The sequence below is a fragment of the Rhineura floridana genome, chromosome 10, assembly GCF_030035675.1.
Source record: "Rhineura floridana isolate rRhiFlo1 chromosome 10, rRhiFlo1.hap2, whole genome shotgun sequence".
In the NCBI taxonomy this organism is placed as follows: Eukaryota; Metazoa; Chordata; class Lepidosauria; order Squamata; family Rhineuridae; genus Rhineura; species Rhineura floridana.
The window spans coordinates 30,185,142-30,209,600 of NC_084489.1; the positions used below are offsets into that span (position 1 = coordinate 30,185,142).

Genomic DNA, 24,459 nt, shown 5'->3' on the forward strand with positions numbered 1-24,459 from the left:
GACTCTTACCATATATGGAGCGAGAAATGCCAGACGTCCAAGCTGGATTTAGAAAGGGAAGAGGTACCAGAGATCATATTGCAAACATACATCAGATAATGGAACGGACCAAGGAATTTCAGAAGGAAATCACTCTGTGCTTTATAGATTACAGCAAAGCCTTTGATTGTGTAGATCATGAAAACTATGGAATGCTTTAAAAGAAATGGGGGTGCCACAGCATCTGACTGTCCTGATGCACAACCTATACCTTGGACAAGAGGCTACTGTAAGGACAGAATATGGAGAAACCGATTGGTTCCCAATCGGAAAGGGTATGAGACAGGAGTGTATTTTATCACCCTACTTGTTTAATCTATACGGTTAACAGGATTGGACCAAGATAATGGAGGTGTGAAAGTTGGAGGGAGAAATATAAATAATTTAAGATATGCAGACGATACCATACTACTAGCAGAAACTAGTAATGATTTGAAACAAATGCTGATGAAAGTTAAAGAGGAAAGCACAAAAGCTGTCAGGCCCAGGATGGGACTCAGGAATCAGACTGGTGGTTGAAAGCAATTCAGTTTTTATTAAGGTAATATCCAAACAGAGACTGTGCCTTCTCATGAAGCAACACAGAGTTACAGGTCCTGCGACGTAGAAAGAGAGTTGACAGAGCAAGGAACTGCTTTCCCGCCTGTCTCTTAAGAAGGGGGCAAACGGGCGCAAAGCCTTTCACTCCTCCTTAACGGACCCTCAGTCACCACCCTCCTTCCCCCCCTCCTTTCTTGTCTTTTCAACTGTCTTCGAGTACGCGGCGACGGGGGAAGCACGGGCCCCTCCTCTTCTGAAGTCTCCGACTCCAGTATGGGGGAAAGGGGGGGCAGGTTCAAAACAGTCTTGCGGCTTTTCTGTCTTGGGCAGCCCTCCCTCTTCCCCCGCCTGTTCTGAGCTTCGGAGCAGAGGAGGCGTGGGAACTTCAAGGGAAGACTCTGAAACTGTAAAGCCTTCAAGGTCCCCGTTGCTAGGTAACTCTATCTCTGGAATTTCCTCTGCTTCGTCTTCACTCCACTCTGGCGAAGTGACCCCCTCCCTTCTCTCCAGTTCTTCTGAATCCCAGGGACTCCAACCCTGCACCCCGACATCATCCCCTCTCCCAGGCTGTGCTCCCCCCCCCGACTGACTTGGGGCGATGGGGAAAACATTGGTGAAAAAGTTTTACCAAATCTGGAGCATGCACATCAGTTTCAGCTTCCCAAGATCTATCTGCTGGTCCATAGCCCTTCCAGTGAATCAAATACTGCAATTTGTTACGCCTTATTCTGGAGTCCAGGATTTCCTCAACTTCAAACTCAGTCAGCTCATTTACCAGGAGCGGAGCCCCTGGAGGCTCCTCTGGCCGTAAATCACTGGGAGGGGCTGCTTTCGTTAGCAGAGATCGATGACACACAGGGTGCATTTTAAACGTGTCTGGTAACTTCAGTCAGTATGCCACGGGATTGATTTGAGCCTCTATTTCAAAAGGCCCCACCCTCTTGTCTTGTAATTTCCTACCTTTGCCTGGCATCTGAAGGAAACGAGTGGACAGCCATACATGGTCTCCTGGTTGGAGGGGGGGCCCTCTCTCCTGTGCAGATCAGCAACTCTCTTGTACTCCGTCTTGGCTTCGTTTAGCTGCTGTTTCAACGTCTGTTGCGCAGCCTGTAATTCCTTCAGAAAGTCTCCTGCAGCTGGCACCAACACCCCTTCTGAGCTGCTTGGGAAGGCTTTAGGATGAAATCCATAATTAGCGAAGAATGGGGTTTGCTTAGTGCTGGAGTGTAAGGAGTTGCTATAGGCAAACTCTGCAAAATGCAAATATGACACCCAGTCAGTCTATTGGTAGGACACATAACAACATAAATATCTTTCCAAAACAGCGTTCAGTCGTTCCGTCTGACCGTCTGTCTGGGGATGATGAGCTGAAGAGAGTTTTAGCTCCATCTGCAGCTGTTTCCACATTGCTCTCCAAAACTTAGCTGTGAACTGAGTTCCTCGATCCGAGACTATACTGTTTGGCAATCCATGCAACCGGTAGATTTCCTTGATGAATAACTTGGCTGTCTCTTTTGCCTCTAAGGCCCCTGAACAAGGAAGAAAATGCGCCATTTTGGTGAGTAAATCTACCACTACTAGGATGGCCTTCATTCCTTGTGACTTTGGTAGATCAGTCATAAAATCCATGGAAAGGTCCTTCCAGGGTTCGTTTGGGACAGGTAGCGGTTGTAACAGTCCTGCTGGTTTTCCTGTTTGTGTTTTCGCTCGCATACAGACAGAACAGGATTTTACGTAGTCTTCAATATCCCGACACATTTTAGGCCACCAAAAGTCCTTGGCCACGTTCTGAATGGTTTTGTAAATACCAAAGTGCCCCGCGGTGATGGAGTCATGGCATTGACGTAGGACTCTGAGTCTTAACTCCCCTTCTGGCACATACCTGGCTGCTTTAAACCATAACAGTCCATCTCGCCAGTGGAAACTTACTTCAGGCTCTTGATCCTGTCCCGCCTCCTGAATATATCGTTGCATGCCTGCATCTTTCTGTTGGGCCCTTTTGAGTTCTTCTTCCCATGAAGGCTGACATGATCCCAACATTAATTTCTCTGGTGGGATCACGTACTGAGGCTGGTCCTCGGACTCGCTTCCTTTGAATTGGGGCTGCCTGAATAAGGCATCTGCTCTCTGGTTTTTGGCTTGGGCATGATAAGTAATCTTGAAGTTGAACCTAGTGAAGAACTGGGACCATCTTATCTGTCTCTGGTTCAGCCTTCTGGCTGTTTGTAGGCTTTCTAGGTTCTTGTGGTCGGAGCGCACTTCGATCTGATGAGAGGCCCCCTCCAAATATTGTCTCCAGTTCTCAAAAGAATCCTTGATGGCTAGTAGTTCCTTCTCTCATACTGTATAGTTCTTCTCTGCAGGCTTTAACTTTCTAGAGAAGTACGCGCAGGGGTGCAGCTCCTTCCCTTCTTGGTCTAATTGAAGAAGGACCCCCCGATGGCAAAATCCGAAGCATCTGCTTCCACGACGAAAGGGCAGGTTGGATCGGCAAAGCGCAGAATGGGCTCAGTAGTGAATCTTCTTTTCAGCTCCTCAAAGGCGTTTGTAGCGTTCTCTGTCCATTGAAATTTCTTCTTTCCCCTTAAACAGTCAGTCAGAGGAGCTGTTAATTTGGAAAACCCTGGGATGAACTTTCTGTAATAATTGGCAAACCCTAGAAAACGTTGTACTTCCTTTTTGGTAACAGGTTGGCCCCAGTCCAATATACAACTCACTTTCCCTGGGTCCATCTCCACTCCCCCTGCTGAGATTCGGTACCCAAGGAAGTCCAAAGACTGGAGGTCAAATCCACATTTCTCTAGCTTAGCACACAGATGATTCTCTCTCAGTCTCCTCAACACAGTTTTCACATGCTGATCATGGTCTTCTTGATTCTTTGAGAACACCAGGATATCATCCAAGTAACAAATTACATACGTGTCCAACAGGTCTCTAAACACGTCGTTCATGAACTTTTGAAACACACCTGGGCTCCCTGAAAGTCCGAATGGCATGACCAAATATTCAAACTGACCATAAGAAGTCAGAAATCCTGTTTTCCATTCATGTCCCTCCTTCATCCTGATCAGATTGTACGCTCCTCTTAAGGCTAGCTTCGTGAAGATTTTTGCTGAGCGCAGTCGGTCTAGCAGCTCTGAAATCAGGGGCAGTGGGTAACTGTTAGGGATGGTGATCTGATTCAATGCACGGTAGTCGTTACAAGGCCTGAGCTCCCCCCGTTCTTCTTCACAAACAACAGGGGCGCTCCAGCGGGGGACTGTGAGGGACGTATGAATCCTCGCTTCAGGTTCTTTTCCAGAAATTCCTTCAGGGCCTCCCTCTCAATCTCTGTGAGAGAGTAAATTCTTCCCGATGGAATGCTGGCTCCTGGCACGAGATCAATCGCACAGTTGTAAGGGCGGTGGGGGGGTAAAGTCTCTGCCTCTTTTTCATCAAATACATCTTTGAATTCCTTGTACTTCAAGGGGAGGATCACTTGCTCGATCTCTTGCACCGCCCCCGCTAAGGTGTTCTTGATTCCTTCTGGTTGACAGTTTTCCTGACAATACTGAGAGGTGAACCACACCACCGCCTCCTTCCAACTTATTTTGGGTTCATGCTTGGCTAGCCAGGGCATTCCCAGAATCACCTCAAAGTTTGAGAGATCTGACACGTACAGCGAAATGAACTATTCATGTCCAGGAATTTGAAGTTTCAATTCCTCCGTGGCTTGTGTCACTCCTCCTGACTTCAGGGGTCTCCCATCGATGGTCTCCACAGATAGGGGAGTGTCCAGTTTCCACCTAGAAATTCCGTAATGCTTGGCTAACTTTGCATCAATAAAATTTGTGGAGGCCCCACTGTCAATTAGTGCAGTAGAATTAAACACCACTCCTTGGGAAGTTGTAATCCGAATAGGTAGGACCAACACTCCTTTAGAGGGAGGTTGGATCATTGGAGGGCCTTTATACAATGCTGCCCCCAGTCTACCGGCCTGCACGTGAACTGGGTGTTTTAGTTTCCCGACGGCTCTGCTTTCCCCCCTTTCAGTCCACAGTCTCTGGCCACATGGCCTGGTTTCGAACAATAAAAGCATAGACGTTCTCGACGTCGTCTCTCCTTTTCTTCTTCTGACAGTCTTGGCCTAGCCCCTCCCTGTCCCTCGGTTGCATTACCTGCTGTTCCTGAAGTGGAAAGGGTCCTGCTGCAGGATGCCGAGGCTGAATATCTCGGGACCTCCTGTTTCTTTTCCAGGCGCCTTCCTTCCAGCCGGTGATCAATCTGCAGGCACAGCCGGATTAGCCCTGGCAGGTCAGTGGGGGGTAGTGGTCCTGGCCAGCTCATCCAGGATTTCAGCATTTAGTCCACTCCGGTACATAAACATCAAGGCTGCATCATTATAACCAGTTTCCTGGGACAAAATTTTAAAAGCATTAGTGTACTCGGAAACAGTCCCTTTTGCTTGTTTCAGAGCGCCTAGCTGCCGCGCCACTGTTTCAGCTCTTTGCGGGTCTTGAAACATCTCGGTCATTTCTTGTATAAATCCTCTGTATCTTCCTAGGAGGGCATCCTTTCTCACCAGATACGGAGTCACCCATTTTGCAGCTTCTCCCTCCAGGAGGCTGATCACGAAAGCCACTTTAGCCCCATCACCCAGAAATTCTGCATTCCTGACATCCAAGTATAACTCACATTGAGCCACGAAAGTTGCCAACTGATCACTCTGTCCCGCATACTTTGGGGGTAGTCCAATGGGAACCTTTACTGCAGCGGCTGGAGGGGCTGCCCGCATCCAATCGATCGTCGCGTTCAAGGCCTGATTATCCATTTTCAGTGCCTTGACTGCTGCCAGCAAGGTTTGAACGTCCGTCTGCAAATCAGCCACATTAGTTCTCAAAAGTCTCACTTCTTCCGTCTCAGAAGTGGGATTCGTTCCCCCCGCCGCTCCCTTTGACATCTTGTCACGGTCAAGTGGAGAGAGCATTGAGGGTGATTTGATGGCTCTGTCAAGCTGTCAGGCCCAGGATGGGACTCAGGAATCAGACTGGTGGTTGAAAGCAATTCAGTTTTTATTAAGGTAATATCCAAACAGAGACTGCGCCTTCTCATGAAGCAACACAGAGTTACAGGTCCCGCGACGTAGAAAGAGAGTTGACAGAGCAAGGAACTGCTTTCCCGCCTGTCTCTTAAGAAGGGGGCAAACGGGCGCAAAGCCTTTCACTCCTCCTTAACGGACCCTCAGTCACCACCCTCCTTCCCCCCCTCCTTTCTTGTCTTTTCAACTGTCTTCGAGTACGCGGCGACGGGGGAAGCACGGGCCCCTCCTCTTCTGAAGTCTCCGACTCCGGTATGGGGGAAAGGGGGGGCAGGTTCAAAACAGTCTTGCGGCTTTTCTGTCTTGGGCAGCCCTCCCTCTTCCCCCGCCTGTTCTGAGCTTCGGAGCAGAGGAGGCGTGGGAACTTCAAGGGAAGACTCTGAAACTGTAAAGCCTTCAAGGTCCCCGTTGCTAGGTAACTCTATCTCTGGAATTTCCTCTGCTTCGTCTTCACTCCACTCTGGCAAAGTGACCCCCTCCCTTCTCTCCAGTTCTTCTGAATCCCAGGGACCCCAACCCTGCACCCCGACAAAAGCAGGACTACAGCTGAACATCAATAAGACTAAATAATGACAACAGAAGATTTATGTAACTTTAAAGTTGACAATGAGGACACTGAACTTGTCAAGGATTATCAATACCTTGGCACAGACATTAACCAAAATGGAGACAATACTCAAGTAATCAGAAGAAGGCCAGGACTGGGGAGGGCAGCTATGAGAGAACTAAAAAAGGTCCTCAAATGCAAAGATGTATCACTGAACACTAAAGTCAGGATCATTCAGACCATGGTATTCCCAATCTCTATGTATGGATGTGAAAGTTGAACAGTGAAAAAAGCAGATAAGAGAAAAATCAGCTCATTTGAAATGTGGTGTTGGAGGAGAGCTTTGCGCGTACCATGAACTGCAAAAATGGCAAATGATTGGGTGTTAGAACAAATTAAACCAGAACTATCACTAGAAGCTAAAATGATGAAACTGAGGTTATTACATTTTGGACACATAATGAGAAGACCTGATTCACTAGAAAAGACAAACAGAAGGGAGTAGAAAAAGAGGAAGGGCAAACAAGAGATGGATTGATTCCATAAAGGAAGCCACAGACTTGAACTTACAAGATCTGAAAAGGGTGGTTCACGACAGACGCTATTAGAGGTTGCTGATTTATAGGGTCACCATAAGTCATAATTGACTTGAAGGCACATAACAACAACAAAGGAGCAAAGGTGTTTAGCACGGTTATGAGGTACATTCAGTCAAGAAACTTGAATACAAACTACACATAACAGAGAATTGTGACACCTGTGAGCTATACGTTATAATTACTAGAATATATGTGATGTGTTTTATCTATCTACATGCACGCACACACACACACATACACAAAATTCACCTTCCTGACATGACAATATAGGTCACATGAAACCAGGCAAGATTACCAAGATGATAGAAAGACTGTTTCATAAATAATCTGATTAACATATGTTTCTAAAGGAGGCTCAGACTCAAAGACTGGGAGATTATGAGCTTTAGAAACTGGAAAAATAGAACTACCATCAAAGTAAACTGTCAAGGTAGATAAGAGGGGAAAGGAGAAAGCATTAAAAGGAACAGCCATGACAGTAACTGCTGTGATTTATCAACATTCAATAGAAAGTACTTGCAATCAACAAAAGCTTAGTTTCAAAAATGTTATTTTTGCACTTGAAAAAAAGCACAGGGCTTGTGTACTGAAACTCCAAATCCAACTCTGTTCAGTTTGAAGGTATTCAAGATGACAACACTTAAATTAATAATTAGCATGTCAAAAAAGTGTATTAAATTTTAATCCAGGAAAAGCAAGACACGTTCAATAGTTCATAGACAATCAGCTAAAACACCTGTACTTTACTTCAACGAAGGGCTAATGGATGACTCCATTTTGAGAGTTCCTGCTGTAATAAATGTGGATTTATTATGGATTATGTGAACGCTATGTTTGCTTGACGTAGGATCAAACGACAGATGTCCACAATAGGTACCAGGGGATGTTATAGGATCATTATGCCACTAGGGCTCATAAATTGCAGGACTCGAGGCCACAGAGGGTCTCAAACAAGGGACCTAACAGATGTAGATGGGATTCAGCCTATTATTACTACCCTATTCTAGGTCAAAGAAGGAAGTGCCCAGAGATCAACAACTTCAGCAATGGAAGCCTTCTTGCACCCATAGGCCAGAATAGAAATCAAGTTCTCTGCAAACACTCCAATATCTTCAGCTGAAAATCAAATGTAAATTAAACCAGGCATACATTCAATATGATCAAACAATATAGCATGAAAGCCACTGTAAGAATAGCATTAATACAACTTTTCTTTTGTCTATAAACATGGTTCCAGTGAGCCGACTCAGACCGCAAAATGTATAATTAGAGGGAAAAGCCATTTTCACAACAACATTACTCACAAAGCTAAACACTCTTTTAGAAATGCTGGTCTTCTCAATTGTCTGCTGGAATACTCTATTACAGAAACTGTAAAATGTAGATAATTGGGGGAAATGACAGATGTTGGATTATGAACTAATTGAAGCACAGTTAAGAGTGGGCATAACACCATTTTCCCGATGATGATATAAACATGCCTGCAACCTCTGGTGTGTGTTTTTAAGAATCTATTACTTGTTTCCAAGAGAACAATTACTACATAAATCTTCTGAATAATTTCATAGCTGGGCCAATTTTTAGAGAATGTTATGGCTATCACACAAAGTGCCCCAACGATTTGGCTTGGCACAAATTTGAAGGAGACGGTGAATGGCTGTGGATTACCATATACCCTACACTTACTAAACATTGTGCACATGCAACCACATGGGGAAACAGTTGTCTGTGACATGTATCCACAGAAGAGTATATCATACCCCTGTAACAAATCAGAAGTGCAGAGGGGTGGTAAAATTTCTCTCATTGTGTGGCTGACCACAACAGATGGCAGGCTTCTTTGTGCAGTTACATGAGCACTGCAACAATAACTGGTTATACAATCAGCTGTAGCCACCCCATATTTTATTTATTTATTTAGAGTATTTATGTATCGGCCATCAGATAATGCAGTTCTGTGGTTGGCTTGTAAAGATAAAATTCACTAACAGGCAAAAAACCTTGCAGTTTAAGAATGTACCTATAGCGCACAGATACTTCTATCAAACTTTAAAAAGCAGGGAAATTGGGCAGCTATAGTGAATGCACCAGAGCAGCAGGAGACCTGACCTCCTCTCTGAGATGCTGGACTACCCTATAAATTCGTCAAAATGCAAACACAATTTGCGTTGGTCTTTCACAGTCCAATCCACGTCCTGTGTAGCTTGGAAGAATTTGGTAGCTGCCCAATTTCCCTGCTTTTTAAAGTTTGATAGAAATATCTGTGGGCTATAGATACATTCTTAAATCGCAAGGTTTTTTTGCCTATTAGTGAATTTCTCTGCTTTTTAATCCAGAAGGCAAGAAATGGGATCCTGTGCAAGCTTGCCAAGAATGGATTGATCATTTGCATGCTTATTGAGTTCAGTGGGATTTACTCCCCTGCAATCATGCTTAGGATAGGTGAAACCGACCACAGGGGGTGGGGAGGGGAGGGGGAGGAGAAGAAGGGCAGAGGGGAGGAGGGGGAGGGGACTAAGAAGGAGGGGGAGGGGAGGAGAAGGACAGGTTTGATCATTTGTATGTTTATTGAGTTCAGTGGGATTTATTCCCGTACAATCATGCTTAGGATAGGTAAAACTGACCGGGAGGGGGAGCTAGGGACAGCTGGAGTGGGCAGGGAAGGAGGAAGAAGGGAAGGGAGGAGGAAGGGAGAGAAGAGGGGAAGGAGAGGAAAGTCAGGTCTGATCATTTGCATGCTCATTGATTTCAGTGGGATTTACTCCTATGTAATCATGGCTAGGATAGGTAAAACTGACCATGAGGGAGGAGCAGGGGGAGGGAAGAGGAGAGGAAAGGAGAAAGGGAGGGGAGAGGGGAGTGGAATGAGGAGGAGGGGGAAGGATGGGATTGGAGGGGGAGGGGCAATTGAAGGGGCGGGGGGCAGATTTAATCATTTGCATGCTTATTGAGTTCAATGGCATTTATTCCTGTGCAATCATGCTTAAGATAGGTAAAACTGATCATGGGGAGGGGGAGAGGAAGGGAATTGAAGGAGAAGGGGAAGGGAAGGGGCAAGGGGGAGGGGATAGGAGGGAGGGGGAGGGTGGGTTTGATCAGTTGCATACTTTTTGAGTTCAGTGGGATTTATTTCTGTGCAATCATGTTTGAAAATGGAAATGGACTACCTTCAAGTTGACCCCGACTTATGGCGACCCTTTGAATAGGGTTTTCATTGTAAACAGTATTCAGTGGTAGTTTACCATTGCCTTCCTCTGAGGCTGAGAGGCAGTGACTGGCCCAAAGTCACCCAGTGAGCTTCATGGCTGTGTGGGGATTCGAACCCACTGACCTGGGGGAGGGGCGGGAAGGAGAGGGGGAGGGGAGGAGATTAGATGGGTGGGCACTGGGAAAAGGGGGAGCCCCTTTCCTTTCCAAAAGGAAAACATTGCAGACAGTATCATTGCTTTTCAGGCTTTCCCCCACCTTTTTATTCTACAGCAGGCACATGTAGCCTCCCACCCAAATTTAAACCAAAGCTGTCACTGGCCACATCCACACCAGGCCTTTATTTCACTGTAGACAATCATGGCTTCTCCCAAAGAATCCTGGGGAGTGTAGACAGTGAAGGGTGCTGAGAGTTGCTAGGAGATGCCCTGTTCCCCTCACAGACTTTCAATCAGAATGCCTGACTGTTAAACCATCTGGCCAGTGGAGCTCTCTCAGGTGAATAGGAGTTTCCTCTCAGCACCCTTCACAAACTACACTTCCCAGGATTCTCTGAGGAAAACCATGACTGTCTCACGTGAAATAAAAGCCTGGTGTGGGTGTGGGCCCCTGATTAGCCAAGCCAGCAGCTGTGAGTCTGGCTTTTAGAATACTGTCAGTTGGTTCTTACTGAGCATGCCCAACATTATCATTGAGGTCAATGCTAAATTTCTTAAATTAATTAAAAATCAGCCAGGAATTTTTTAAACTTTTAAACGACAGAAGATGAAGGTCAGATTATGGGGCAAGGTCAGTAACAGGATTACAGGTCCTCTGTGAACATGGCTGATTCTTAATGAATTTCAACAGATTATGAGAACTCTCAGAGAAAAAGGTCCAAAAGGGCTCTGGTTTCTTTTGCTCTCTTTTAGACTTTGAACTCTCAATTCTTTCTAACTGTTTTGTTTATCGCCATGAAAATCAAGAGGGTTGTTAAGCAAGCGTTTCTGAGTTCAGGGCTATAAGTTCTGTAAGGTTTTGTTTTGAAATAAGCTTATGGGAAGCATCAGAATGGCATGGGGGGTATTTTCAATTTAACATTGCAGAATGTGAAAAATCCACACTGGCTATAGTATACAGCCACTCTCTTGGCTGTATAATACCTAAGTGACCTAAAACCAAAATCACAGTATAGCTAAACATACACTACATACAATTTATCAGTAGGATATAAATTTAGATTTTAAGATCGTGTATTTTAAAAGAGATTATTCTCTGTGGTAGCCAGGGCCTCTGAAGATGATCTTAAGGTTTTGGCAACTATACACTTGAAAAGGAGATATTTCAGGCAATCTGTTCCAACCCATTTAGGGTTTTAAAGACCAGCATTTTGAATTGGGCCCAGAAACAAACTGGGAGCCAGCAGCTAATGAACCACTAGTGAAATATGATTGCAATGCCCAGTCCCAGTTAATAATCTCACAGCTGTATTTTGCACCAGCAACAGTTTCCAGACCATTTTTAAAGGCAGCCCCACATACAACGCATTGCAGCAGATACATGGGAGGTTACCAGAGCATGGCTGACTGTGGCCAAACGATTGCCATGGTCATAGCTGCTGCATCAGTCGAAGATGATAAAAATAATTTCAGCTTTTAAAAAGGGATGGGGAACAGGTGGCTCTCCAGATGTTGGACTCCAATCCTATCAGTCTCAGCCAGCATGGACAGGGTGATGAGAGTTGTAGTCCAGCAGCATCTATAATCAACAATACATCCTTCTTGTCTGCACTGAGTTTATTTATCCTCAACCAGTCAATTAATGCACCTAAACACTGATTGAGGATGCCCACAGACTCACCTCCATCTGACAGAAAAAAGATATAACACTGGATGACATCAATATACTCAGATCAAATCTTCGGATGATCTCTCCTAAGTTTCATGTAGATGTTAAAAAGCATGGAAGAAAGGCCTCACACACTCAATTCAGAGAGCCTATAGAAAAAGATACCATTATAAATAGTGTGCAAAATCTATGAGTGGTCCAAAAGAATAGGGTGACATTGCCCCCCCAACTCTCTGTCTGTCTGTCTGGAAAGGTAATCCCATAGGATAATCAAGACAGCTTCTGTCAAAAAACCAGGCCTAGAACTTGACTAAACGGATCTAGGAAATAAGTTTAATCTAAGAGTGACTGGAGCTGCCCAGCCATCAGTCTCTTGAGCACTTTGTCCAGGAAGGGCAAGTTAACCTAGAGTTACTGAAATCTTCCAGGTACAGCCTAGGTTTCTTCAAGAGTGAATGAATTCTAGCTGCTTTTAAAGCAGTTGGGACAACTCCCTTTCTCAGAGATGCATTTACAACCTTCTTAACCCAGTCAGCCAGTCCTGAACCCTTTCTTGAAATATTTAACAATCCATTAGTTGACCAGAGTTGAGCATGCAGGTGGTCAGCCTTGTCCACGTCCAATAACTGAAGGCCATTCAATAAAATTGGACCTGACAGTGCTCTGGACACCTCTTCCAGCAACACTGCATTAAGAATCCAATTGTTGTGGAATTCTCACAGTTGTCATCTACCAGGATCAAAAAAAGAAACCAGTAACCTTAGGATTCATATAGCCTTAACATCTAATTTTTCTTTCTGTTTTCATAAGGTTACAATGAAGAGTGAGCCATATAGGGCAGGCAAACAGTTCTCTTCCCCAGTCTCATAAAACTACTTCAAAATGGAAGATTTTTCCGTGTGTCAGAGTTCCTGATTCAACACACTTTAGATTTTCAAGCCACACAGTGATTGTGCCCTATAGATTCCCACTATCAGGCCCAGTGCCAGCATATGGCCTCCTCAGGCCAACATCCTTGTGTCCCAGCAGGTCCCACTGCTATGCTGATACCTACCCTGGGCCACCTGTAATAAGCAGTTTGGATCTGCCATTTCCACCCACAATGCCACCATCACAGTGGTGATCTGGGGTATGCCTAACAATTTAGGACACCAATATAGGACCAGGTGGACCTTTTCCAAAGGCTTCTTCAAACCAGTCTGAATGGCAGACTAGGGAATTAAGAGGCTCAGCAGGAATGGCACAGGCCAAGCAACAAAATGTGTAGCTACCTCTGCAGCTGGATGTCTCTTCTTGTTTCTGGCACTGAGCAGATCTAAACTGCACAAATACTGGCATAGCAAGCTACATATTGAATTATAGTATAATTTTACGTTATAAATAGACATTGTACAGTGCAAGTAAGTTCTCATTACACTTTTTCATATTTTCAGCTGAACATGTATAGGTTGGAGGTGTAGCCTATGGGCTCTATGACTTCTGGGAGATGGCTTGAAGACACACTTCCTCTCCCGCTCACATGTTCAGTGAATAAATGAAAGGGGCTTGTATCCAGGGCTGGTGCTAGAGGGTGGCCAGGTTGGACCCTGGCCAAGGACCCCTGAAGCCCAGAGGGACCCCTGAAGAGCTCCTGATTAGAGTGGGAGAGTGTTGCTCCCATTCCATGATCCACGGCATCATCAGGTCCTGTGAACCAACCCTGCCATGGATCATAGACAGGGAGCTCCCAGGCACTTCAGGAAGCCCACCGGCATGCCCCATCTACCTCTTCTGTCAGTGTGAATGCTGTGCGTACTATGCACACATGCCTGCCATCACCCAAGATGGTGGTAGGAACTTCCCTATAGGGCTGATGCCCCTTCCACCATCTTGGAATGCACGCTACATGTACACATCATTCACATGACACAAGACATATCGGTGGCTGTTGCACTACATCACTGCAGGCCCAGGCAGGCTGGTGCCCAAGGGCCCAGTCATGCCTGACACCAGCCCTGCTTGTATCCCCTTCTTTTCACGATCTTTCGGTCCCACTGATTATTTTTTTCTCTATATGTGTGGGTATGTCTGCCAACTGAGGGTAACACTACATATATTTGGTGAAGCAGGCTCTAGTCCACAAGAGCTTATGTCACAATGGGTCAGTTCAGACCTTATGATAAACCATGATGAGAGCTTTCAGTTCTTTTTCTTTTTTAATCAAAGTTTAGTGTTATATCTGGACCCTAAAGTGTAGTTAAACAAGCCAGCCATTGTTTGAATCCATTGTTCAAAGTTAGATTGTTTCAAATAAACCACAGTTAAGATTAACCATAGTTTGTTGTGTTCATACCAAAAAAAACCTAAGTTGCTGTTAAGCAGGAGAGTACAGGAGCATACAAGCCCAAGGCTCTGTAGCTTATCCTCATCACCAGTGGCAGCTGACAACATTTTGACTTGGTAGGGCTGCAATTTTTGCTTGCTTATCTTGTTTGCTTATCTGATTTTTTAAACTATCCTTCATCAATGAAGATCTCAGGGCAGTTTACACATCTGTTCAGTCAAAACAGCAAAATACGCAATCAAACATTAAAATATAAACTAAAAATCAAGTTAAAACTCCTGCTATTAAACAATCCAAACTATTAAATAAAACTACAGCAGGCATCCTAACAGAAAACCAAGCAGCATAACTCTGGTTTAAAGGCTTGATTAAAGTGGTGTGCTTTCATACCATGCTTGGAACTCAGTAAGGAGGGTGCCAAGTAGCACTAGGCAAAGACAGTTCCACAGATGGGGTACCACAACTGCATTATCATCCCACGAGCTGCAATCGTCGGTGGGATAACAAGAAGGGTCTCCTCTGCAAATCTTAAAGCATGGGGTAGCAGGTAATGGGAGAAGTGTTTCTTCATGTATATATGACTAGTCAGAATGCCTCTACAGCTCTTTGGGACAAAAACACAACAGCTAGCTTTGTTATTTGTTGTTATTTGTGCAATTTTTAACCCTGTTCTCATCACAATAGGACTTGTAGACCACTTATTTAGGAAAGTGTGTCCCTACACATATTATTATTGTTTATTTTATTTACTGAATTTATATCCTACCCTTCCTCCCAACTGCAGTTAAGAAACATTCCAACCCCCACACAGCACACAATTACAGTTAAAAAATTATTTTCATCCAGTGATCTTACATGTGCAGAGTGCCACTGTCTCTTCACTTTTTGTTGCCAGGCCCAGCCTCCAAGAGTTCTTCTGTATCTTTAAAAGTTGTGCAGGGGAAGGGAGAATTCCACCTTGTGGTTTTTCCCATTACAGTGTTGCAAGAACACCTGCACTTGGCTGACTTTCTCTTCTTCTAAGGATACAGGATCAGTCTCAGGCCCTGAACCTGGCAACCCTATTGGGGTTGAATAATACACATAACAATTCATCATATAAGTATTACAAAATGTTAAACATTGAGGGATTCTAGTCATCCAAATGAATTTCTTCTCTAATTACCTATGAACAGATCTGGCCTTCAGGGAAACAGCTCTGAGTATGCTCAGGACCAGGCTAAGGCTACTACATAAAGCAGGCCTCCAACAACAGATGGTGTAGAAGTCTTCCTAGTAGAGCTGACAAGCAGGCAGTTCAGGGAGGGACCTCTTTGCCATAGCTACACTTTTGCATTAGGATTGGCTGATTGGTGCAGAGAGGACTGATTGGCCACAGAATAGGAAACTGATTGGCCAGAGAACAGTTGATTGACAGAAATGTCTTCACAAGCCTCTTTAAGAGCAAGAATGTATATAAAATGTGTGTGAAACAGGAAGACTGTGCAACTTTGAGATTTGGGGGGGATTTAAAAAGTGACATTCTCATTGGGAGAGCTGTACCCCTATTGGACTAGCCTCCATCTGCCCATCACAATAAACCATAGTTTATCATGTTGCCCAAACCAGTTCAAGAAATCTGTTAGCCTTGACAGTATCACAAGATTGCTATATCAAACTAACATGGTTATACTCCAAAGTGGTATAGATGCTCTTGAAACTTCCTGTTCACCCTCTTTCTCTCAAACCTGCAAGAGGTTAAACTTTCCTATGTATTACTAAATCAGGGGTGGGGAGTTTTTCAGGCAAAGGGCCATATTCCCTTCTGGGTGCCACATTCCAATGGTAGGCGGGGGCAGAGGCAAAAGTGGGCAGAGCAATTAATGTGTATTTTACCTTTGTACAGTAGGCTACCTTCTATACACAATTTATTTATTTAGTTGCATTTCTAAACCGCCCTATAGCTAGCAGCTCCCAGGGCGGTGTACAACATGATAAAACCACAATATTTAAAATACAGCAAGTGTGTATTGCGCAGACAATATAAACATTATATAAACAAAGTGAAAGAAAACTAAAAAAAATAAGATTAAAAGCTTAAATACTTTAAAATGCCTGGGTGAAGAGGTGGGTTTTTACCTGGCGCCGAAAAGATGACAGAGAAGGCGCCAGGTGTATCTCATCTGGGAGGGCATTCCATAATTCGGGGGCCACCACCGAAAAGGCCCTAGATCTTGTTACTGTTCTCCGGGCCTCTGTATGGGTTGGGACCCGGAGAAGGGCCTTAGACGTCGAGCGGAGTGAACGGGTAGGAACATAGCGGGAGAGGCATTCCATCAGATATTGCGGTCCAGTGCCATTAAGGGCTTTATAGGTAAGGACCAACACTTTGAATCTGGCCCGGAAACATATTGGAAGCCAGTGCAGTTGGGCCAGAATAGGTGTTATGTGGTCGAATTTCTTCGTCCCAGTAAGAACTCTGGCCGCAGCATTCTGCACTAGCTGAAGTTTCCGAATCGTTTTCAAAGGTAACCCTACGTAGAGAGCATTACAGTAATCCAATCTAGAGGTTACCAGAGCATGAATAACTGAGGCTAGGTTCTCCCTGTCCAGATAGGGTCGTAGTTGGGCTACCAGCCGAAGCTGGTAGAACGCATTTCGTGCCACCGAGGCTACCTGGGCCTCAAGTGACAGAAGCGGATCTAATAAGATCCCCAAACTACGGACCTGTTCCTTTAGGGGGAGTGTAACCCCATCTAGGACAGGTCTGACATCAACCATCTGAGCAGAGGGCTCCCCAACTAGCAGCATCTCAGTCTTGTCAGGATTGAGCTTCAGTTTGTTTGCTCTCATCCAGTCCATTATCGCGGCCAGGCAGCGGTTCAGTACAGCAACAGCCTCACCTGAAGAAGATGAAAAGGAGAAACAGAGCTGCGTATCATCAGCATATTGCTGGAAACGCACTCCATAACTCCTGATGACCTCACCCAGTGGCTTCATATAGATATTAAAAAGCATGGGGGACAGAACTGAGCCCTGCGGGACCCCATACTGGAGCACCCAGGGACTCGAGTAGTGTTCCCCAAGCATCACCTTCTGGAGACAATTCTCAAGATAGGAGCACAGCCACCGCCAAGCAGTGCCTCCAACTCCTAACTCCGCGAGTCGCCCCAGAAGGATACCATGGTCGATGGTATCAAAAGCCGCCGAGAGATCAAGGAGAACCAACAGAGTTACACTCCCTCTGTCTTTCTCCCGACAGAGGTCATCATACAGGGCGACCAAGGCTGTTTCTGTACCAAACCCCGGCCGAAAGCCGGATTGAAATGGATCCAGATAATCAGTTTCATCCAAGAGGGCCTGGAGTTGGCGAGCGACCACGCGCTCTAGAACCTTGCCCAGAAATGGAACATTTGCTACCGGCCTATAGTTGTTAAAGTCATCAGGGTCCAAGGAGGACATTTTTAGGAGCGGTCGCACTACTGCCTGTTTCAGGCAAGGTGGGACCACTCCCTCTCGTAACGAGGCATTAATTACCTCCTTGGGCCAGCCGGCCGTTCCATTTCTGCTAGCTTTTATTAGCCACGAGGGGCAAGGGTCCAGAGCGGAAGTAGTCGCCCGTATCTGTCCAAGCACCTTGTCCACATCCTCGAGCTGTACCAACTGAAACTCATCCAATAAAACAGGACAAGACTGTGTTCTGGACACCTCATTAGATTCAACTGTTACAATATTGGAGTCAAGGTCCCGACGGATGTTTATGATCTTGTCTTGGAAGTGCCTCGCAAACTCATTACAGCGGGCTATTGATGGTAATATTGCGTCCGGAGAACCAGAGTGTAAAAGTCTCCGGACAACCTTATAAAGTTCCGCTGGGCGGTTACAAGATGACTGAATGGAGGTAGCGAAGTATTGCTTCTTCGCCATCCTCACCGCCTTCACATAGCGTTTCGTGGAGGCCTTCACAAGTGCATAATTACAGCCGTCGGGAGTTCGTCTCCATTTACCCTCCAACCGTCTCCTTTCTTGCTTCATCACTCTTAGCTCCTCGGTAAACCAAGGGGCCAATTGAGCTCTGCAATGGAGAGGGCGCACCGGGGCGATTGTGTCAACTGCCCGGGTCATTTCCGTATTCCACAGAGTGACCAGGGTTTTGACAGGATCGTCAGTTTTATCAGCCGGAAAATCCCCCAGAGCCCTCTGAAATCCTTCAGGATTCATTAGTCTCCGGGGACGGACCATCTTAATTGGTCCTCCACCCTTGCAGAGGGGAGAAGACGATGCGAGTCTAAATCTCAAGAGGCGATGATCTGTCCATGACAAAGGAATAGATGTAAGATTCCTCACTCCCAGATCACCTTCCCCCATTCCAGTGGCAAAAATCAAGTCTAGAGTATGTCCTGACACATGCGTCGGGCCAGCAACAAATTGAGACAGCCCCATGGCTGTCATGGAGGTCATGAAGTCCTGAGCCGCTCCAGAGGCGGCCTCGGCATGAATGTTGAGATCCCCCAATACCAAAAGTTTGGGAGATCGCAACACCAAGTCCGAGACCACCTCTGTCAGCTCAGTTAGGGAAGCTGTTGGGCAGCAGGGTGGACAGTACACCAACAGTATTCCCAGTCTGTCTCACTGGCCCAACGTAATGTGCAGACACTCCAGGCCATTAGCCACTTGGATGGGGTGCCTAACAAGAGTGATGGAACTTCTATAGACCACAGCAATTCCCCCTCCCCGACTCTCGGATCTACCCAGATGCTGAACCGAATACCCAGGTGGGCACAACTGGGAGAGATTAATACCTCCCAGATCGCTCACCCAGGTTTCGGTAATGCATGCCAGATCGGCTGCCTCATCCATGATTAAATCATAGATGAGGGAGGTTTTATTATTTACCGATCTGGCATTAAAGAGCAGCAACTGGAGATCCGAGAGTTGGCTGGTAGAACTACCAGCAATCCTGTGGATGTGAGGAGGACCGGAACACGGCACAGCCACCAGTTGTCTGGGCCGAGTTCCCCTTAACTGGCAAGTCCTCCTCACAGCGCCATACCTCCCATTACCCGTCACTGTGCTGATTGGGGCCCCCTCTGGTCCTCCCTCCCAACACCCTATCCTCTCCCCCAGGCACATAATAAAAATAAAATAAATAAAAAACTCATACTCCATACACAATCACACACTCATTCATACAACCATTTCTACACCCAAATAGCACAAATAGCACAGCAACAACAGCAGGGTCCCAATAGCCACGAATCGCAACAGTGGCAGCTGTAACGTCAGGGGCTCAGAAGCGATGAGCAGCAGCAGCAGCAGCACAGGCAGGCAGATGGCTCTCCCTCCCTGGGCAGCGATGGTCCTCTTCCCCTTGCAGGCAGTGGGTCTCCCAAGCCCCCTCAGCCAGCCGGCTTATATATCCCCTCCAAAGAAGGGACAGATGGAACAGTATCAGCCACAGCTGGCTGAGTACCTGGGGCCTGGTCCTGCAAGGTGCCACGTGCAGAGCAGGAGCCCAAGAAGGAGAGAGCAGAGATGTTATCCAGCAGCAGCACAGCAGCAGCGCAGCAGCAGCAGCAGCACAGGCAGGCAGATGGCTCTCCCTCCCTGGGCAGTGATGGTCCTCTTCCCCTTGCACACTCCCTCTACCCTTCCCCAAATCCAGACAAGCAAGAACATTAACAGAACTCAAGGACACGATGCAGCTGGGCAAAAATGTTCAGGAGAGTGCAAAGCAGGGGCCATAAGGGTTGTGGCCTGGGCAAAGAGGACTGTCCTGGACAGAGTCCAAAGGGCCAGAGAGTGAGGCCTCCAGGCCTGAGCTTTCCTATTCTTGCACTAAATACTTCTTTCAGCAGGCACATACAGTAGGGCCCCACTTTTCGGCGTTCTGTTAATACGGCACCAGCAGAGCGATCAGCTGGAGGGGGGCTGGAGCTCCCCGTGCTCCAGCTGATCTCGCCGGAGGAAGGGAAGATCAACTGTAGAGTGCTACAGCTGATCTCCTCCTCCTCTGGCACTTTCAGACTCCCATGCTCGAGCTGATCGTGCCGCAGGAGGGGAAGATCAACTGTAGAGCGCTACAGCTGATCTCCTCTTCTGGCGCAATCAGACTCCCGTGCTTGAGCTGATTGCGCCAGAGGAGGGAAAGATACAGCTGATCTTCTCCTCCTGGGGGCGATCAGACTCCCACACTCCAGCTGATCGTGCTGGAGGAGGGGAAGTTCAGCTGTAGCACGCTACAGCTGATCTTCTCCTCCTCCAGCGCGATCAGAGGGTTAGGTTCCAGACCCCCGCGCTACAGCTAATCCGCTTTTTGGCAGTTTTCGCTTTTCGGTGGGGGTCTGGAACCTAACCTGCCGTATGAGTGGGGCCCTACTGTATACAAATTTGCCAAAGCAGGGCAGTTTTGAAATGTACGAAGTGGGATTAACAAAATTTGGATATAAAAATATGAAGCATGATCTAAATTTAAACAAAATCAGTCTCATTGATTTCAAGAAAAGATATTTAATTATGTGTTTCAAAACTAGCAGGACATAGGGGGCTTTAACACTGAGCGCACTATGCCTACGATGAGTGACTGAAGAAGCAATAAGACTTGTAAAGAAAAAAGGAGGAAAATATATGGCTCCAATACATCAGAAAATCAGGAGTAATGCAGGAAACTATATTTGAAACAGCTCAACTCTTAAAGCACATTACATGTTTTCAAAACAAGGATGAGCTTCAGGATAAAGCTAATCAAGCATCAAAATTAAATTCACTAGGATTAAATTCATCTGACATTGAAACCTAATCAGATACAACCAAACTGCAGTCATTAAGATAATCTAATTTGTTTTGCTGAGATTGGTTGACAATCAAAAGAGTAAGCAAACAGATGACGAGCAGAAAAAGAGACGAGGTGCTGAAGTTAAAATACAAACAAAAGAAATGGAGCAACAGGTGCTGCAATACTAATCTACCAACCAGAGAGACAATTTGTTGGAAAAGGGTGAAATTCTGCCCAAGGCATCTGAGAAATCGCATCATGGCTTGGGCACAAGGTTTTTAACGCCCTTGTGTGTGATTGAAGCAACCCATTGCGGGTTTAGTAGAAACAGAGGATCTCTATCACTGAAGGATAGTAATGGTATTAGATTGTCTGGATTACATACAACATATTAATAGGTCTGGACTGCCTGACCTAATGAAATCCATGGATGGAAAGACAAATGGTATGTTATACTCTACCTACTTTTTGCTCAAAACTCTACCTTTCCTAAACCAGACTTTAAAGCAGCCTTTCCCAACCAGTGTGCCTCCAGAGGTTGTTGGACCACAACTCCCATCTTTCCTGACCATTGGCAATGCTGGCCGAGGCTGATGGGAGTTGTGGTGCAACAACATCTGGAGGCACACTGGTTGGGAAAGGCTGCTTTAAAGTGTAAGCAATTAGATTTCCTTTCTGCTATATCCAAACATGGAACATACAAAGCTGCCTTATAGAAAGTCAGACAGACTGTTAGTCCATCTAACTGTCTACTCTGACTGGCAACTAAGGATGCTAAAGGGATTCTTTCGGTCCATATTTAAATGAACTATTCTGATTTGCTCTTCTGGGACTAATGCATGGATCTGAATGCAGGTATCCTTCAGTTTTCCACTTCTCTGAATTTTGTGATACAGTTCTTGGCTTAAAAAAAAAGAGTAACAAAATGCATACTTCATGTCAAAATGCGTACAAAAATATTTATTTCAGGATATAATGCATACAAGTACGCACATTTTGTGATAAAATATGTTCAAACAATGCAATTTGTGTGTGTGTGTTATTTTTAAAATTGCAGACTGATACAGAAATAGGACAAAATGAATTTAGGAATAAACAGACAACAACTGACATGGATAAGAAATAGACTGGTCTCTACTGACAATTGCCCAGAGAAATTGTCTTTCCCAGCCCTACCTAGCACTGACAGGGATTGAACCCGGGACCTTTGCCTATCATGAGCTACGGCCCTTCCCTTTCATTCCAAATATGTTCCTTTGCAATGCTCCATATGCACTATCCATTTAAAGCAGTATCCTACCACTTTAAACAGCCATGGCTTTACTCAAAGAATCCTGGGTGTAGTTTGTGAAGGGTGCTGAGTGAAGGCATGCATGCGTACTACGCGCATGCATCTCTGCCATCAACCAAGATGGCAGCAGGGGCTTCAGCACCTTAGGGAAACCTCAGCCGCCATCTTCATTAAGGGCAATGCTAAAAGGCAGGAGACAAGTAGGTGGGGCGAGGGAATGGTGGGTAGGCGGAAGCTCCTGCCCTGTGATCCTGTCACTATGCACCTGCCAACTATCTCTAGAAGCCAAGCCTGGATGTTTAACCGGAATAAGACATGTGTTCAGATGGAAGTATACTGTTCTTTTCAGTGATTTAAAAATGAGGTGCAAATCCATTTACATCAAAGGTGCAAGTATATGGGCAATAAAAGTCTGCAAGGAGAATGCTCTTCAATATCATAATATGCAAAATGTTAAGCATAAAGAAAAAATGTCCCCATCTTGAAAAGCCAGAGATAATCTTAATACATGTACATATTTCCAAATTCCAACATACTTATTCCTGCAGTAGTCACTGTAGCAAAATTGTAAAATGGAACAAAAGCAGCCATTGCACAGAGATCAAAGCATAGCACATTTCCTTTTAAGCACAGCCTTTTCTTTAATATGTGCTTCAGCCGATCACTGTCATTGTTCTAGATTATGAATCACCGACACATACATTTTCAAGTGTAATGACACTCTTGCTTATTAAAGACCTCTCAGCTGAAGGGGCAGAATATTATGAACTGGCCAATCCATTCATTTTCTTGAATATGTTATTCAGAATTTTATGCTAAAGCCGCAATACACCATCCATTTTAGTACAATGATCCTTATGTTCAATAAAACTGAAGTGCTGCATCATAAATCATTATAGTCATCTATTCTACATTAGACATATTAGACACTCTATTCCATAATCTATTACAATAAGGTGGATTTAAATATACCCCAAGGAACTGCAATAATAACTTGAGAACCAAATATAGCAACTACAGATAAAATATGGTTAACCTGAAATTGCACTACCTGAATGGACAGTGGTGAACTTTCAAATGAAATTCCAAATGGGTTATAATCTGAATCAAATAAACAAGCAGCAGAAAAATTTCTCTGGGAAATGTTCTTAAAAGAAACCAAAATTCTTTATTTAGATTTGCGAGGAATCATTTGACATATGTAGACATAAAGGAGTCCCTTTTAAAAAATGATTTTTTTATGAAAAACACCTTTGAAGGATAATCACTAAGTAGCCCTTCTGCTTTCAATTTACTATTTCCTTCTGCTTTTTATAAAGTTGTTTTATATAAGTTCTAGTTTGTTGAAACTATGTATTTTCTCTTCATAACAGTTTACCTTTTATTTTTAACCATTTTTAAAAATCCATGTGTTTGGTGGCAAAATTTCAGCTGGCTTTAATGCAGGCAGACTACACCATTTGAGTATGATCCAGCAGCTCCGCATTCACAAATCAGGAAGCTGATGAATGAAGGGAAGGGACGGAGGGCAAGAGGCTTATTTCCTCTTATCCCACCTTCTTGGTGTTTCGGAATACCATACCTAGAGTGTTCCATAGGGCCAGACTACACATTATGTTAATCATGCAGTTTGTCTTTGAAGTTACAGGATTCTTCTTTCACAAATAGCCAGGGTGGTAGCGTTCAAATCAGGACCCTGATTTGAGGGCCAGAGAACCAAGGGAGTTAGCCCTTTGCCCATTGCTGCAGTTCTGACCTGGAACCCAGATCTGCTATATGCATGGGGGTGGGGTAACCCATGAGATTTCCCCCTCCATGCAAAAATTAGACATACCTCCATCAGGACTGAGTCCACAGTGGAGGACAACAAGTTATAGCCCCTCCCCCATATCCACCACAAAAGATTCCTGATTTAGATCAGGGGCTCCACACTGATTATTTGTGAAAGAAAAATCCTGCACTTAAGAGCAAACTATGTGATGAAAACACACACTGCATGCCCTTGTACCCAGAAGAGAAGTAGCTTTATAAGTGGGCCCGGTATATCACCACTGGAGAAATAAGCCACCAGGTGTCATCAGTGAGTGCCAATTGATTCTTATTGCACTTACATCTTTTAACGTGTGTCTTGGTGAACCACAATACTGTTATGAGATTGAGGGATGAGATAGATGATTTCTTTGTGTCCCCTTCAAACTTGTGATGTTGCATCTGAAATTGGGACATGCAAGCAAGAAACCTGCTCTACTGGTCAG

General features: G+C 45.1%; 1 protein-coding gene across 4 annotated transcripts in view; it reads right to left on the reverse strand.

The window, feature by feature from the left end:
• The window catches only part of RARB (retinoic acid receptor beta), a 527,110-nt gene that overhangs the window by 201,109 nt on the left and 301,542 nt on the right, over nucleotides 1-24,459 (reverse strand). Inside the window, exon 1 of one of the 4 annotated variants that reach the window (XM_061587704.1) lies at nucleotides 15,015-15,067. The exons of the other annotated variants lie outside the window; for them this stretch is intronic. The gene's annotated coding sequence lies outside the window, so the exon portion shown is untranslated. Of the gene's footprint in view, nucleotides 1-15,014; nucleotides 15,068-24,459 lie in introns of those variants that run through there. 4 annotated transcript variants of the gene reach the window in all.